Raw genomic sequence first — 15,100 nt, forward strand, 5'->3', positions numbered from 1 at the left:
TCTCCGGCCCGGCGGGGGGTCGGAGTGTCCCGCCCCACGTTTTCCGGGACTTGTTGGGGGAAACCGGAGCACCCATGGGAACTCACGCAGACACGGAGGGGGGGGGGAATGTGCAGAGTCCTCACAGGCAGTGACCTAAGCCGGGAATCGAACCTGGGACCCTAAAGTGGACCACATTAACGTGGTTAACACTTAAATGCCTTGTGAACTGCCATTGCAAGCTTGCCAGTTGTATCAAACTCGTTTGCGGGAGCAACTAGTGATGCAGGAGATGGTAGACCCTGTCGGATGGCTCCCTGAGCAGACTGTCAAGGCCATTTGGCAGAATGCCTCATCACCAAAACCTGCAAACAAGAACCAGGGGCGTCATTCTCCGACCCCCCAGCGGGTCGGAGAATGGCCGTTGGCCGCCGTGAATCCCGCCCCCGCCGGTTGCCGAAGTCTCCGGTACCGGAGATTGGGCGGAGGCAGGAATCGGGCCGCGCCGGTTGGCGGGCCCCCACGCTCAATTCTCCGGCCCGGATGGGCCGAAGTCCCGCCGAGAAATTGCCTGTCCTGCCGGCGTAAATTAAAGTAGGTATTTACCGGCGGGACAAGGCGGCGTGAGCGGGCTGCGGGGTCCTGGGGGGGGCGCGGGGCGATCTGACCCCGGGGGGTGCCCCCACGGTGGCCTGGCCCGCGATCGGGGCCCACCGAGGCGCGGGCGGGCCTGTGCCTGGGGGCACTCTTTCACTTCTGCCTCCGCCGTGGTCTCCACCATGGCAGAGGCGGAAGAGACTCTCCCCACTGCGCATGCGCGGGAAACTGTCAGCGGCCGCTGACCCTCCCGCGCATGCGCCGCCCAGGGATGTCATTTCCGCGCAAGCTGGCGGGGCAACAAAGGCCGTTTCCGCCAGCTGGCGGGGCGAAAATCCCTCCGGCGCCGGCCTAGCCCCTCAATGTCGGGGCTCGACCCTCAAAGATGCGGAGCATTCCGCACCTTTGGGGCGGCGCGATGCCCGTCTGATTGGCGCCGTTTTGGGCGCCAGTCGGCGGACATCGCGCCGTTGGGGGAGAATTCCGCCCCAGGATCTAGTTTGACTGGTGGTGAGAAAGGGCAGCCCCATCAGATCCTTCCTTCATGCCCGGAATCTCACCCAGCCTGCAACTTGACTGTGATGGGGAGGAGACTGTTGTTCACCTCCTTGTGGAATGTGCCTTTGCAAAGATGGTCTGGAGAGAGATGAGGGGATGGATTCTCCCAAAAATGGGACTATGCCCCCACGCCAGCGTAAAAACACTGGGGTTTTACTCTAGAGATTCCTGGAAAAAAGATCAGCTAATTCAATGCCCTGCAGGGACCCGGAGTAATTCACTCAGCTTTAGCTGCGGATATGGGCCCCTGCAATTCCGCTTCGGAGTCCGCGCATGCGCATAGCGGCGGCCTCCAGTGGCCGCGCCGAGCTCCATGACGGATTCGGAACGCGGAGCCGCACACAAAAATTGGAACCCCCTCCTCCAATCGGCCACGCGCTCGAGCTTCTAACCACGTGGATCTAACATCTAACCCCCGGCCGCCTATAAGGTCCTCCCACCGGTATCTGATCCCCCCGCCCCCCCCCCGCCCCCCCCCGCCCACCAGGGTGGCCACGGACTGAATCGGCAGCCGCCACACCAGCATCACGACCGGCAATAGGTGGTTAGTACCACACCGCCGGGAACTCGGCCGGTCGGGAGCGGAGGATCGCTGGGCTGGCCTCTGGCCATGGGCCCCCGGCCGCGCGGCGCACTCCGTGATCACGCCCATTCTCGGGTCCCGAAGAATCACCAGACCGGCAGCCGGGCCCGATTTCGGCGGGATGCAGGGCTCTGAGCTCCACGGGCTGTTCCCAGGAACGCACACCGAGACAAACGTCAGCTGTTTCTGGAGGATCATCAAGACGGTGAATGATGCTCTTTGGTCTGCCCGAAACCTATTGGTCTTCCAGTGCAAGAAATAGTCCCCGATCGAGTGTTGCAGACTGGCACATTCCAAAGCCCAGGATTCTGTGCTGAGGGATGCGCTAAAGCTTGGGGCAGCCGCAGAGAGGCGCAATGGGGTAAATTCACTGTCTAAGATCTTTCAGACCAAGCTGGTTCCCTGTGAAGGGTACAGGGGAAGTAATTGGATTTTACAACAATCTGACATTTTATTCCCAGATTTTTTACAAACTGATTCAAATTCTCAAACTGACATGGTAGCTTTATTAGAACATCCAGTCACAGTGAACTGAGGTGAGGGGGGGATTGTATCGAACCTCCTCGGGCTGCACAACTTACTTTGAATGCATACGGTGAATATTAAAATATGTCGCAATTGTATGAAAGCACTGCAGTGTGTAGCCCAATCTATGTGGACAACTTCAACACCATTGCACCTTTAGCAATGACCATTTTGAAATGTCTGTAATGTTTCTTTGACTGTCCACCATCTACAAGGCACAAGATGGGTGGCACATTAGCACAGTGGTTAGCACTGTTGCTTCCCAGCGCCAGGGTCCCAGGTTCGATTCCCGGCTTGGGTCACTGTCTGTGCGGAGTCTGCATGTTCTCCCCGTGTCTGCGTGGGTTTCCTCCGGGCGCTCCGGTTTCCTCCCACAAGTCCCGAAAGACGTGCTGTCGGGTGAATTAGGCATTCTGAATTCTCCCTCCGTGTACCTGAACAGGCGCCGGAGTGTGGCGACTAAGGGCTTTTCACAGTAGCGTCATTGCAGTGTTAATGTAAGCCTACCTGTGACAATAATAAAGATTATTATTCTAACATGGCGTGTGTGGAGAACCTGGGGCGGGATTCTCCCCTACCCGGAGGGGCGGGGGGGCTCCGATCGCGGGCCAGGCCACCGTGGGGGCACCCCCCCGGGGCCAGGTCGCCCCGCGCCCCCCCCCAGGACCCCGGAGCCCGCTCGCGCCGCCTGGTCCGGCCGGTAAGGGAGGTGGTTTCATTCACGCCGGCGGGACAGGCATTACAGCAGCGGGACTTCGGCCCATTGCAGGCCGGAGGATTGCCGGGAGGGGGCCCGCCGACCGGCGCGGCGCGATTCCCGCCCCCGCCGAACGTCCGGTGCCGGAGAATTCGGCAGCCGGCGGGTACGGGTTTCACGTCGCCCCCCCCCGGCTATTCTCCGACCCGGCCGGGGGTCGGAGAATCCCGCCCCTGATTATTATTGCACTTTGTGTGACGGCCATTTTGAAATGTTTGTAATGTTCTTTTAGATATTGTACGAATGAAGTTTACCTTTGCAACAAAAGAAAGATGACTAGTAAACAGTGGCCTTATCTGCGGTGTGTACATTCCAAGAATGAATAAGAAGTGACTGTTAATGTATACTGGCATTCAATGCAAATAGATAAGACATTATTTACACACACCAGGTCACTTTGGTCCCCAAGCATGTCATACATGAAGTCAATGTTCCTTTATTAAATATGTATAAATGCACATCAACCTTAGAAAACTGCAAACTGGATAACAAGGATAAACAGCAATGGAAGCCCAACAGAATATAGATTTGGTGCCTCCTGACTTATAAGCATTAATCAATGGCAGGGATGTGCTCCAAGATTGAACTGCAATAATTCTCATGGTCTGACAGCCTGCTCTTGATGCATGATACTGTGCCATGCTAGACCTTTCTATTGAAGGTCTTTGCAGAGCCTGTTCTGTGATGCCAATGGTTAGCTGCCTTGTGCTATAGTTCAGTGCAGTATCTCAGTAATAGTATGTAGTAAAGATTATTACCCCCCCCCCCCCCCCCCCGTGTATAATACATCGACAATTACAACAATTTTGACATTATTGCTGGAAAGAAACACATGTCGCCAAAGCTTCTCATCTTGCGCTTCTCAGGCCAAGTGCAAGAACGCCAAATTTCAAATGATAACAGCAGTTTATACGACAGGAGCAAAAGGAGTGTTGATTGGTTGGCAAGACAACGCTGATTGGCTGGTGGATTGTCATAGCGAAAGCAAAGGGGAACTATAAGCTCCCCAAACATCCAGGAAATTCAAAAAGGGAACAAGACTTGAACATATTCCTTTTGTTTGCAGAGAACAGGCCCCTGCTTCTGAATGGAATTCGATTATTCGAGAAGGTATAAATGAGCCGCGTTATGATCTCGATGGACTATAAGAACATAAGAACTAGGAGCACGAGTAGGCCACCTGGCCCTTCGAGCCTGCTCCGCCATTCAATGAGATCATGGCTGATCCTTTGTGGACTCAGCTCCACTTTCCCGCCTGAACACCATAACCCTTTATCCCTTTATTCTTCAAAAAACTATCTATCTTTATCTTAAATTGGTTGTTAGTGCGGCTATTAGCGCGCTCAGGATTATTCAGCAAGTGCTGCCCAATGGTGGAATCACATCTAACAGTAGGCGTCTTGTTTTGGGTTTTGCAATTGCGGGCTGGTTGAGTACAGTCTGCAGTCTATTGTCAACAAGGACTCGTCTACATCATCACACTGACTACACCTCACGGGTATGGCTTGAATGTAAAATACTTCAAGATACCCTGAGATCATGAATGGTACTATATAGATTCAAGTTCTCGCTTTCTTTCTGTTATTGTCTTGTATCCAATACACATTTCCTGAGCGACATCCTACTTCCTGTAACATTCTTCCCATCATATTTCCTTGTTAAAGCCTCCTTTTTGTATGCAGTGGGTCCTCCAACTCACAGTGGGCAATGCCATATCAGGGTCAGAATTCTCAGGCCCTTTGCTGGTTTCCCGAAGGCGTAAGTTGGCTTCCACGGGAATTTCCGTTGACAGCGGTGGGAGCAGAGAATCCCGCCGTCAGTGCTGCCTGGGAACACGCGGCTGGGGGCGGCGGGGGGGGGGGGGTGGGGGGGGGGGGTGGCGGAGAATCATCCCCAGGACGACTGACAATAAATCTTGCTTGTAGAGCGCAATTCCTTTAAGCACCATGCTTTCTTCCTGTACCACATTCCCTATCAACTTTTGCCAAACCCCTGTTGTTATGCAAACAGAAGATCTGCCAGCAAAGCCTCAGGAGCTCTATTGGTTTTATGTAAAAACATTTGTTCCCATCATAATCAAGCAGAGATATTTTCCTCAAATACTTTATTTATTTCGACATCCGTTCATGCGATGCAGACACCGCTGGTTAGGTTAGAGTTTATTGAACATCACCGGTTGTCCTTGAGAATGCGGTGGTGAGCTGACTCCTTAAACCGCTGAAGCCCACCTAGTTTAGGTCCACCAACAGTGTTGTTAGGGAGGGATGCACAGGACTTTGAGACAGCGGCAGTGAAGGAACGGTGATAACCGGGGGAGGAGCCTGCAGGTGGTGCTGTCCCCGTGCTGCCTTTGACCTTCCCTGTGTTAGAGGTCATGGGTTAGGAAGGCCCCGTTGAAGGAATCTCGGTGAGTTGCTGCAGTGCGTCTTGTGGATGGCAGACACTGTTGGCACTGTGCATTAATGGTGGAGGGAGTGAATGTTTAAGGCGGTGGCTGACATGCCAATCAAAAGGCTGCTTTGTTCTGCCAATCGAGCTACAATTTTTGAGTTGCTGAAATGGAGATTTATGTTATAAGACTAGTTGACCCACTAGAGGGTAACAGTTTTAAAAATTAATTTACGGGATGTGGGCGTCGCTGGTTAGGCCGGCATTTATTGCCCATCCCTCGTCACCCTTCAGAAGGTGGTGGTGAGCTGCCTTCTTGAACCGCTGCAATCCTTGAGGTGTAGGTACACCCACTGTGCTGTTAGAGATGGAGTTCCAGGATGTTGCCCCAGCGACAGTGAAGGAATGGCGATAGATTCCAAGTCAGGGTGGTGAAGACGTGGAGGTACATTTGGTACAGGAATTGAAGTGGACGCGAGCAATAGTCATTCCCAAGGATGATTGACTCCGATAACCAATTAAATTAATTCTGAACCCTCATTAAAGAGTTTGCACTCGGTTTTCTGCCTAGAGCTTCAATTCATGACCTCGCGATACAGCAACCAACTAAACAGGAGAAAGCTTAGCCTTGGTGGGGGGTTGCTGTTGGGGATTGACAACGCTGCCTGTACAGAGCATGTTTGATACACGTCGAGAGACTTTCAGAGGACACCTCTGTCAATACTTCACCACATTGTCAATACTTCACCACATTGTCAATACTTCACCACAATGTTTATTCTGGAAATTCCCTGAGGCCTTCATTAAGGGTGCCAGGGTGGCACAGTGGGTTAGCACTGCTGCCTCACAACCTCAGGGACCAGGGTTCGATTCCAGTCTTGGATGACTGTGTGAAGTTTTCACATTCACCCCCGTGTCTGTGTGGTTCCCCCCCGTGCTCCGGTGCCCTCCCACAGTCCAAAGATGGTTAGGTGGATTGGCCGTGCTAAAATTGCCTCTTGGCATCCAAAAGCTGGGTGTTGTTACGAGGTTACAGGGATAGGGTGGGGGAGTGGGCCTAGATAGGGTGCTCTTTCAAGAGGGTCAGTGTAGACTCGATGGGCTGAATGGCCTTCTTCTGCACTGTAGGGATTGTATGATTAAAGAGGTTGAGTGCTGTGCTAATTAAGTTATTGGACACTTTTGAGGCGTCATCAAGATAAAGGAAATGGCTGGTCATGGGCTCGAGGGAAGGACTAGCAGAGGAGGAGGTGAGGCTGGGTAGAGTAGCACCCGCAGCTGGAGGAGGGAGGAAGAGGGACGACAGGAGGGCGAGGGGGACAACAGATCTGTGGGACTTGATTGTCAAGTCGGAGATGGGAAACTGTCTCCTCGAACAATTAATAGGTCTCACCCACGCGAAGCAATCTTCAAATGTTGGCACCTTAATGGGTCCAATTAGTGCAGCCAAGCTCCAAGAGGAGGGAGGGCGGGCTCCGTTTTGGAGCAGGAACCTCAAAGGCAGGTGATGGGACCAGTGTCTGCCTTGAGCAAGAGAGGGCGCACCAGTTCAAAGGGCAAAAATCCTCTACCTGTGCTCAGGGAATTGGCCAGACAACCAGCCAACTGGTATTGTGCCCGGTCTCGTAGTAAAGCCACGAGCGGCAACCAAAAAGTTACTGCATGACTTTGTATGCACTAAACATTAATGTGCTGTAGACTGTTTGGGTTGGGTAATTTTACAATTTGAAAATTGGCTTCCGCCTCCCTCCACCCTTGCCACATGGTAGAATCTGCAGAGCAGTTGTCTGCCTGGGCACTCTCCGGAGCACGTGAGCCATGGTGTCACTGCTTCAGGCTTCACAATATCAGAAAACTGGACCAACAATGGTGAAGTTGCAGGGGGAGGACCAGCAGTGCCAGCCTCTGGTGAAGGGGGGCAGTAGGTACCTGTTCCATGTCTCCCACGACCTGCCATAGTAATAGAATCATAGAGCTTTACAGCATAGAAAGAGGCCCTTCAGCACTTAGTGTCCAATGATGCACAGGTTAGGTGGATTGGCCATGATCAATGCGCGAGGTTACGGAGACAGAGCGGGGGAATGGGCCTAGGTAGGGTGCTCTTTCAGACGGTCCCTGCAGAGTCAATGGGCTGAATGGCCTCCTTCTGCACTGTAGCGATTCTTTGTTCTACGTTCTAAATGCACTTGCACAGCTATAACACACAGACAGCACACAAATATCTACACATACACTCAAAGGCAACATGCACACTTAAATGTTGATAGTGCCCTGATGCATGTAGGTAGCTCACATACAAACACATGGACAAACACACACAAATAACATACATATGAACTCAAAGATAATACACACACATACATACACATACGAAACAGCGATACTCATACACACTATTCTAAATTAATACTTTGTTCACCTGTGTGAGGGACGGTATGTGTATTGAAATCAGGGAGAAGGGATGTAAGAGATTAACATAGATAGAGAAGAGGTTCTGAGTTCTCTGGCAGGCTTAAAGGTAGACAAATCTCCAGGGCCAGATGAAATGTATCCCAGGCTGTTGAGTGAGGCAAGGGAGGAAATAGCAGGGGCGCTGGCAATAATTTTCAATTCCTCTCTAGTCACAGGAGAGGTGCTGGAGGACTGGAAGGTCGTCAATGTGGTACCATTATTCAGAAAGGGAGCGAGGGATAAACCACCAAACCACAGGTCAGTCAGTCTAACCTCAGAGGTGGGGAAACGATTGGAAACAATTCTGAGAGACAGAAATTAATCTGCATTTGGAGAGACCGGGATTAATCAAGAACAGTCAGCATGGTTTATTAAAGGGAGGCCATGTCTGACCAACTTGATTAAGTTTTTCAAAGAGGTGACCAGGTGCGTAGACGAAGGAAATGCACTCGACATAGTCTACTTAGACTTCAGCAAGGCTGTCGATAAGGTCCCACATGGGAAACTGATAACAATGGGATTCAAGGAAATTTGTCAAATTGGATCCAGAATTGGCTGAGTGTCAGGAAGCAGAGGGTGATGGTCGAGGGGTGTTTTTCTGACTGGAAGCCTGTGTCCACTGGGGTCTCGCAGGGATCAGTGTTGGGGCCCTTACTGTTTGTGGTTTACATAAATGATTTACATATGAATGCAGGAGGGTTGACCAATAATTTTGCGGATGATACAAAAATTGGTGGGGTGGGAAATAGTGAGGAGGATCGCCTTCGATTACGAGAGGATATAGTCGGGCTGGTCAAATGGGCTGATCAGTGGCAAATGGAATTCAATCCGGATAAGTGTGAGGTGATGCACTCGGGCAGGACAAACAGGGCAAGGGAGTACAGGATAAACGGCAAGACCCTGGGAAGCACCGAGGATCAGAGGGACCTTGGTGTGCATGTACATCCGTCCCTTAAGGTAGCAGAGCAGGTGGATACAGTGTTTAAGAAGCCATATGGTACACTTGCCTTTATTTGCCGAGGCACAGAGTTTAAGAGCAGAGAGGTTATGTGCGCAGTTCTGGAATCCACATTGCAGGAGGGATGTGAGAGCACTGGAGAGGGTGCGGAGGAGATTCACCAGGATGTTGCCTGGGCTGGAGAGAATGAGTTCTGAAGAGAGATTGGATAGACTGGGGTTGTTTTCCTTGGAGCAGCGGAGACAGAGGGGGGACATGATTGAGATGCATAAAATAATGAGGGGCATAGATAGAGTAATTGGGAAGAGACATTTCCCCTTGGTGGAGGGGTCAATGACCAGAGGGCATTGATTTATGGTAAGGGGCAGGAGGTTTTGAGGGGATGTGAGGGGAAACCTTATCACCCAGAGGGTGGTGGGAGTCTGGAACTCGCTGCCTGAAAGGGTGGTGGAGGCAGGAACCCTCACAACATTAAAGAAATATTTAGATGTGCGATCCCAGGGCAGGCAAGGTTAGACCAAGTGCTGGAATATGGGATTAGAATGGTTAGGTGGTTGTTTTTGACTAGCACAGACGCAATGGGCCAATGAGCCTTCTCCCGTGCTGTATGATTCTATGACACTGTCTATAAGTAGAAATATAAGGCTTGGGGTGGCCTGGTGGCACAGTGGTTAGCACCGCTGCCTCACGGCGCCGAGGACCCGGGTTCGATCCTGGCCCCGGGTCACTGTCTGTGTGGAGTTTGCACATTCTCCCCGTGTCTGCGTGGGTCTCACCCCCACAACCCAAAGATGGGCAGGGTGGGTGAACTGGCCACGCTAAATTGCCCCCTTAATTAGAAAAAAAAAAGAATTGGATACACTAAATACATTAAAAAAAGAAAAATAAGGCTGAGATTGAGGAGGCCACATTGGGATTTGTTACTGTCTAGCGGGCACCTGAAAAGCTGTGTTAACACAGCTTTTATTTTAAAAAAATCAATTTCAGGGGAAATAAAGTGCTGTCGTTACATTTATGAATGGAAATATAATTAAAAAGCACAATCGAGTCCATTGAAATGTCAGCATTTACTACGTTTGCGAAATAGAAAGAGCTGAGAGATGTGGATGAGTGGGAGGCGGGGCCTTTATGTGTATGAATGCGGTAGCATACAGTAGGAAGTATCATTGCAATGCTTCAAAGTGTTCAATTATCATGATGGCCATTGAAAATTATAGGGAAGTGATGCTGGCATTGTTGGTAAGAGTATTGCAACTCTCTCATATTCATTGAACCGTCTATGATTCTGGGTGTGGGATTCCTCCCATTACGCTGGTAGTTCCACACAGCAGGCCAGCTTAGACTGGGTATTCAATTGGATAAGTGGTGGTGACAGCATTGCCATGTTTTTCATTGGAAATCTGGGTCTAACTTCTCCCTGATATTAATTGCCCAAGCAATTAAAAATGTTGACATAGGTGTCTCTACTCAGGGCCAGCGAAAGATCCTGGAATAAACTCCGCACAGGGAAAGGACAAGAGTGGACCCATGAGACTTGCTCCATCCAGGGGCAATGGCCCCGGCACCATTGATTCACCAGCTATAAGAGGCTGAAAGAAACACATGTGAGAACTCGATTGGATTTTTCCTGCTTGTTGTACTTATTTCCTTGGTAAATGTAGTGTCATGTGAGAGTCCCTTTAAGAAATGGGTGTTTATAAATGGGTGTGTATATAAATATCTGTAGTGCGAGTACCTTTAAGAAATGGGTGTTTACTACTACAGTGATGTCAGAGATTGGGTGGAGCTGGGCTGTCTGTCAGCTTTTTATTTTTGTTTTAGGCTGTTTGCTGCAGGATGTGTTTTAGTTTCGTTTTCAGTGTTGGAGCTGAAGCCAGACCAAGCAGGTGTACTGCTGTTCTCTCTGCCATCAAAAGACTATCTCTTGACCATTTGGTGAATTCAGAATTATAAATGTTTTCAATAGGGACTTTAACCTGATGTGCTTCTGTTAAAGGTTTTGTTTTTAAGTCGTATGGATGTTAAAAGGAAAGCTTAAAGGATTACTTAGTGTTGTCGTCTTTGGGGGTTGTATTTGAATTAATGGTTGCTAAGATGTTCACTGTATGTTTTAAAAAGGTTAACTTGAGTTCATAGAATAAACATTGTTTTGCTTTAAAAAATACTTTTCCATTTCTGCTGTACCACACCTGTAGAGTGGGCCGTGTGCTCCCCATACCACAATCTATTAAAAGTTATGGGTGAACTCCATGATATACTTTGGTGTTCTCTAAACCCTGGGCCGTAACAGTAGTGTGGACCCACATCCTGAGGAAAGCACCGGGCGTGTCCTGCTTCTCAATTCGCTGCCTCTCGTCCTCTAAGATGCTCCTTCAGCTATAGACCACACTTTACCACCCTTCCTGTCGAGGGGTCTTCCGGTTCCGCCTAAGGCGACCTCCTGTGGTGGGTTCCCGCGGTGACAGAAACGGCGAGCCACACCAAACACCGTAGACATCAGCGGGACCAGAGGATCCTACCAACAGCCAATGGCGTGCCAACTCCACCACTCGAAAATACGTCATGAGGGGCAGCACGGTGGCACAGTGGATAGCATTGCCGCCTCACGCCGCTGAGGACCTGGGTTCGAATCTCGGCCCTGGGTCACTGTCCGTGTGGAGTTTGCACATTCTCCCCGTGTCTGCATGGGTTTCACCCCCAGAACCCAAAGATGTGCAGGATAGGTGGATTGGCCACATTAAGTTGCCCCTTAATTGGAAAAAATGATTGGGTACTCTGAATTTATAAAAATAGAAAATACGCCACGGGTACGGAGGCGGTGGGGCACAAACACCCGCCCTAAACATTTGGTCACCTCGACCTACTATCTCCCATTGGTTCATAGTCAAATGCCCTTTGTTACCCCTGTACGCTTTGTGACATTAAGGGTTTGCGATGTTTTATTTCATGAAAGCCACTATAGAAATAACAAGTCGTTGTTGCTTAATAGCCTCTCGTAGCAGATTGCCCAGCAAATAAACATCAGCATTGAGGGTTATGTGTTAACTGATTATAATAGCATTCGAAAGTGAAAATCATTTTTAGTTGAGCATTTTCCCTTGACGTTCCCAATTGATAAAGCTCTGGAAATAGATGCACTGCCTGTTTTGTTATGCTCTTGACAGAGCATAAGCTGCTTCCTTGATGTGCACTCTGACAAAGGAAGGTTCGGACTTGGAGATAGCTTTAACACATTTATTAAACTGTTAACGATTCTCCTACTTGGATTCGACTCTCCTGTTAATCCTGCTATAGCTACTCAGACTGACGAACCAGTCTGCTACAATCCACGTGGTGGGTGTGATGTGTTTCAATCAACACTGTGTCTGTACTCACTAAGTGTCTCCACTGGAAAGAGACTGAGCATGAGTGCTGTGTCCTTTTATATGGGTTGGGGTAATGCCCCCCTGTGGTGGTGTCATGTCTGGATGTGTCTTGAATGCCCATTGGTCATGTCCTACCTTACTGACCTATTGGTTGAATGTCTGTGTGTCATGATCTCTCTGGTGCTCCCTCTAGTGTTTATCTAGTCTTAGTGTATTTGCATTAACCCCTTGTGTATTTACAGTGATGCATATCACCACACTGCCTTTCCTCTCTGTGGGTGATAGCACTTGGCCTTGGGATGGGGGTAACTGCGACTCAAAATGGGGTTACACATTGCACTGTTGCCCATTTTTCAGTATTCTCCATTCCCTTACCACCCATCATTCCTCTGGTGGGAGAAGACGAGAGCGCGAGGTGGGTATAACCTCAAATTCGGAACTAGGCTATTCAGGGGTGATGTCAGAAAGCACTTCTTCACACGCGACAGGGTGGAAATCCGGAACTCGCTGTCCCCAAAACGTTGTTCAGGCTTTGGGTGGCAGGAGTCAAGTGAGCCTTTCAGAACTGGGAGAGTTAGGAGACTATATTTAGCCCACCTGCCACTAAGGCAGACAAAGGGAAGGCTGACCAGTGCACTCCGACCTCTCCCCTCCCCCAATCCCCATCCATCCCACCCCCAGTGCAACAACACACACCCTCCAGCTCACTAGAATAATAAAATGGGGAAGCTCCTAGTAATAGAATCTTTATTAGTGTCACAAGTAGGCTTACATTAACACTGCAATGAAGTTACTGTGAAAATCCCCCAGTCTCCACACTCCGGCGCCTGTTCGGGTACACAGAGGAAGAATTCCGAATGTCCAATTCACCTAATGGCACATCTTTCGGGACTTGTGGGAGGAAACCGAAGCATCCGGAGGACACGGGGAGAATGTGCAGTCTCCGTACAGACAGTGACCCAAGCGGGATTCGAACCTGGGGTCCTGGTGCTGTGAAGCAACAGTGCTAACCACTGTGCTACCCTGACGCCCATAATGGTGTCTTCTTCACACAGAGGGCTATTGTAAGCAGGCAAAATTTGTGCGGAGCAGAAACACTGGCATTGACTGGTTGGGCTAAATGGCCTCTTTCTGCACAGTAATAATTCCATTTAAATGCCAAATAGACCTTGTGGTTCAGCGGGTAGCCTCCGAGCAGGAGCTCCAGGCTTGAGTCCCATTCTAGGCCTTGATGGGCAAGAAAGTTATGTTCATAATGCGGCCAAACGGGTTCATTATCAAGCTGCAAGTCCTTTCAAACGCACCAATGTCTGGCGTTAAGAGTGGGAGAGACTCCTGGTCAGACACGCTTGACGTGGAGTGGCGCAAGCTATGAGCCCCCTGGCGACAGACTAGCTCCGGAAACAGATGACTAGGTGCGCAAAGAGAATTGGAATAGGAATGTTGAAACGTTGAATGCTTTCCCCTGAGTGAGCAATTGAAGCAGAGGCATTGCTTTAAAACAAAATTGGGCAATTAGCTGTGTAGAAAAGTGGAGGAGGGCACAGGGAATGGCAGTACAATAGGTAGCTGCTGCTACAGACCAGCACTGACACAAAAAACACCGTAAGAAGTCTACCAGTGCCGGCAACTCCACATCATGGCTACCATCGACACAAAAAACACCGTAAGAAGTCTACCAGTGCCGGCAACTCCACATCATGGCTACCATCGACACAAAAAACACCGATAGTTAACATGCAGGGACTGTAAGCAGTTAGGAAGACAAATGATATGTTAACCTTTATTGCAAGGGATTTGGAGTACTATATTCGAGTACTAAGCATAGTTTGGGTTACTAAGTTGTGGTGGTATGTATTAGGGGTAATACGGTACACCACATGTCGACAGGCTATTGGTGGAGGGATGCCAGGTCCTGATAGGATCTGCCACCTACTGGACTCCACCCAGAAATGCCGGTATAAGAACCCAGTTTTTCCCTCCATTTCCCTCAGCAGTTGCATTCTGTAACCACGCTGCTGGGGATAAAGTTCTGCTTAATAAAGCCTTCAATTGACATTACCTCAACCTGCCTCGCGTCATATTGACGGTGCTACATAAGTATCGTTTGGTCACCATACCCAAGGAAGAATATATTTGTCTTAGAGCGGGTGTATCAAAGGGTGATGGAGTTGTCGTGTGAGGAGAGATTGAGTACAATTGATCGATATAAGAATGAGAGATGGTCTCATTGAAATATTTAAGGCTTGACAAGGCAGGTGCTGAAAGATTGATTTCCCTGGGGGGGGGGTCCAGAACTAAACGTCATTACCTCAGGACAAGGGGTCCGCCATTTTGGACTGAGGTGAGGAGAGATTTCTTCAGTCAGAGAGCTGTGAATCTTTGGTACAATGCACCCCAAAGATCTGAACTCACTAATACAGTCAAGAGTGGGGGTGAAGGACAATTGGACACTCAGGGATATGGGATAGTGAGAGATGTTGAGGATTAGCTATGATCTTATTGAATGATCGAGAAGGATCAAGGGGCCACATAAAATCCTGTGTTCTGACGTGGGAAGATTTCCTTGGTGCTGAAACTTTATGATCTGTGAAATGCTATGCTTTAATGCATTAATACCATGCTACTTCCAATTCACATACCCATGCTGTTTTGTATGCTACACCTTGTGGTCCCAGGTTGTGTAATAATGCACACTGGGATTTCTTAACACGTATCACCAGCTAAATTAAACATTTGATTGTTTCTCTTCCTATTTTACATTACATGAATCATTTTTATTTTTTTTAAAGCTATTAGAACATAGGACATACAGTGCAGAAGGAGGCCATTCAGCCCATCGAGTCTGCACCAACCCACTTAAGCCCTCACTTCCACCCTATCCCTGTAACCCATCCTAAACTTTTTGGTCACTAAGGGCAATTTATCATGGCCAATCC

This window comes from Scyliorhinus torazame, chromosome 30, assembly GCF_047496885.1.
Source record: "Scyliorhinus torazame isolate Kashiwa2021f chromosome 30, sScyTor2.1, whole genome shotgun sequence".
In the NCBI taxonomy this organism is placed as follows: Eukaryota; Metazoa; Chordata; class Chondrichthyes; order Carcharhiniformes; family Scyliorhinidae; genus Scyliorhinus; species Scyliorhinus torazame.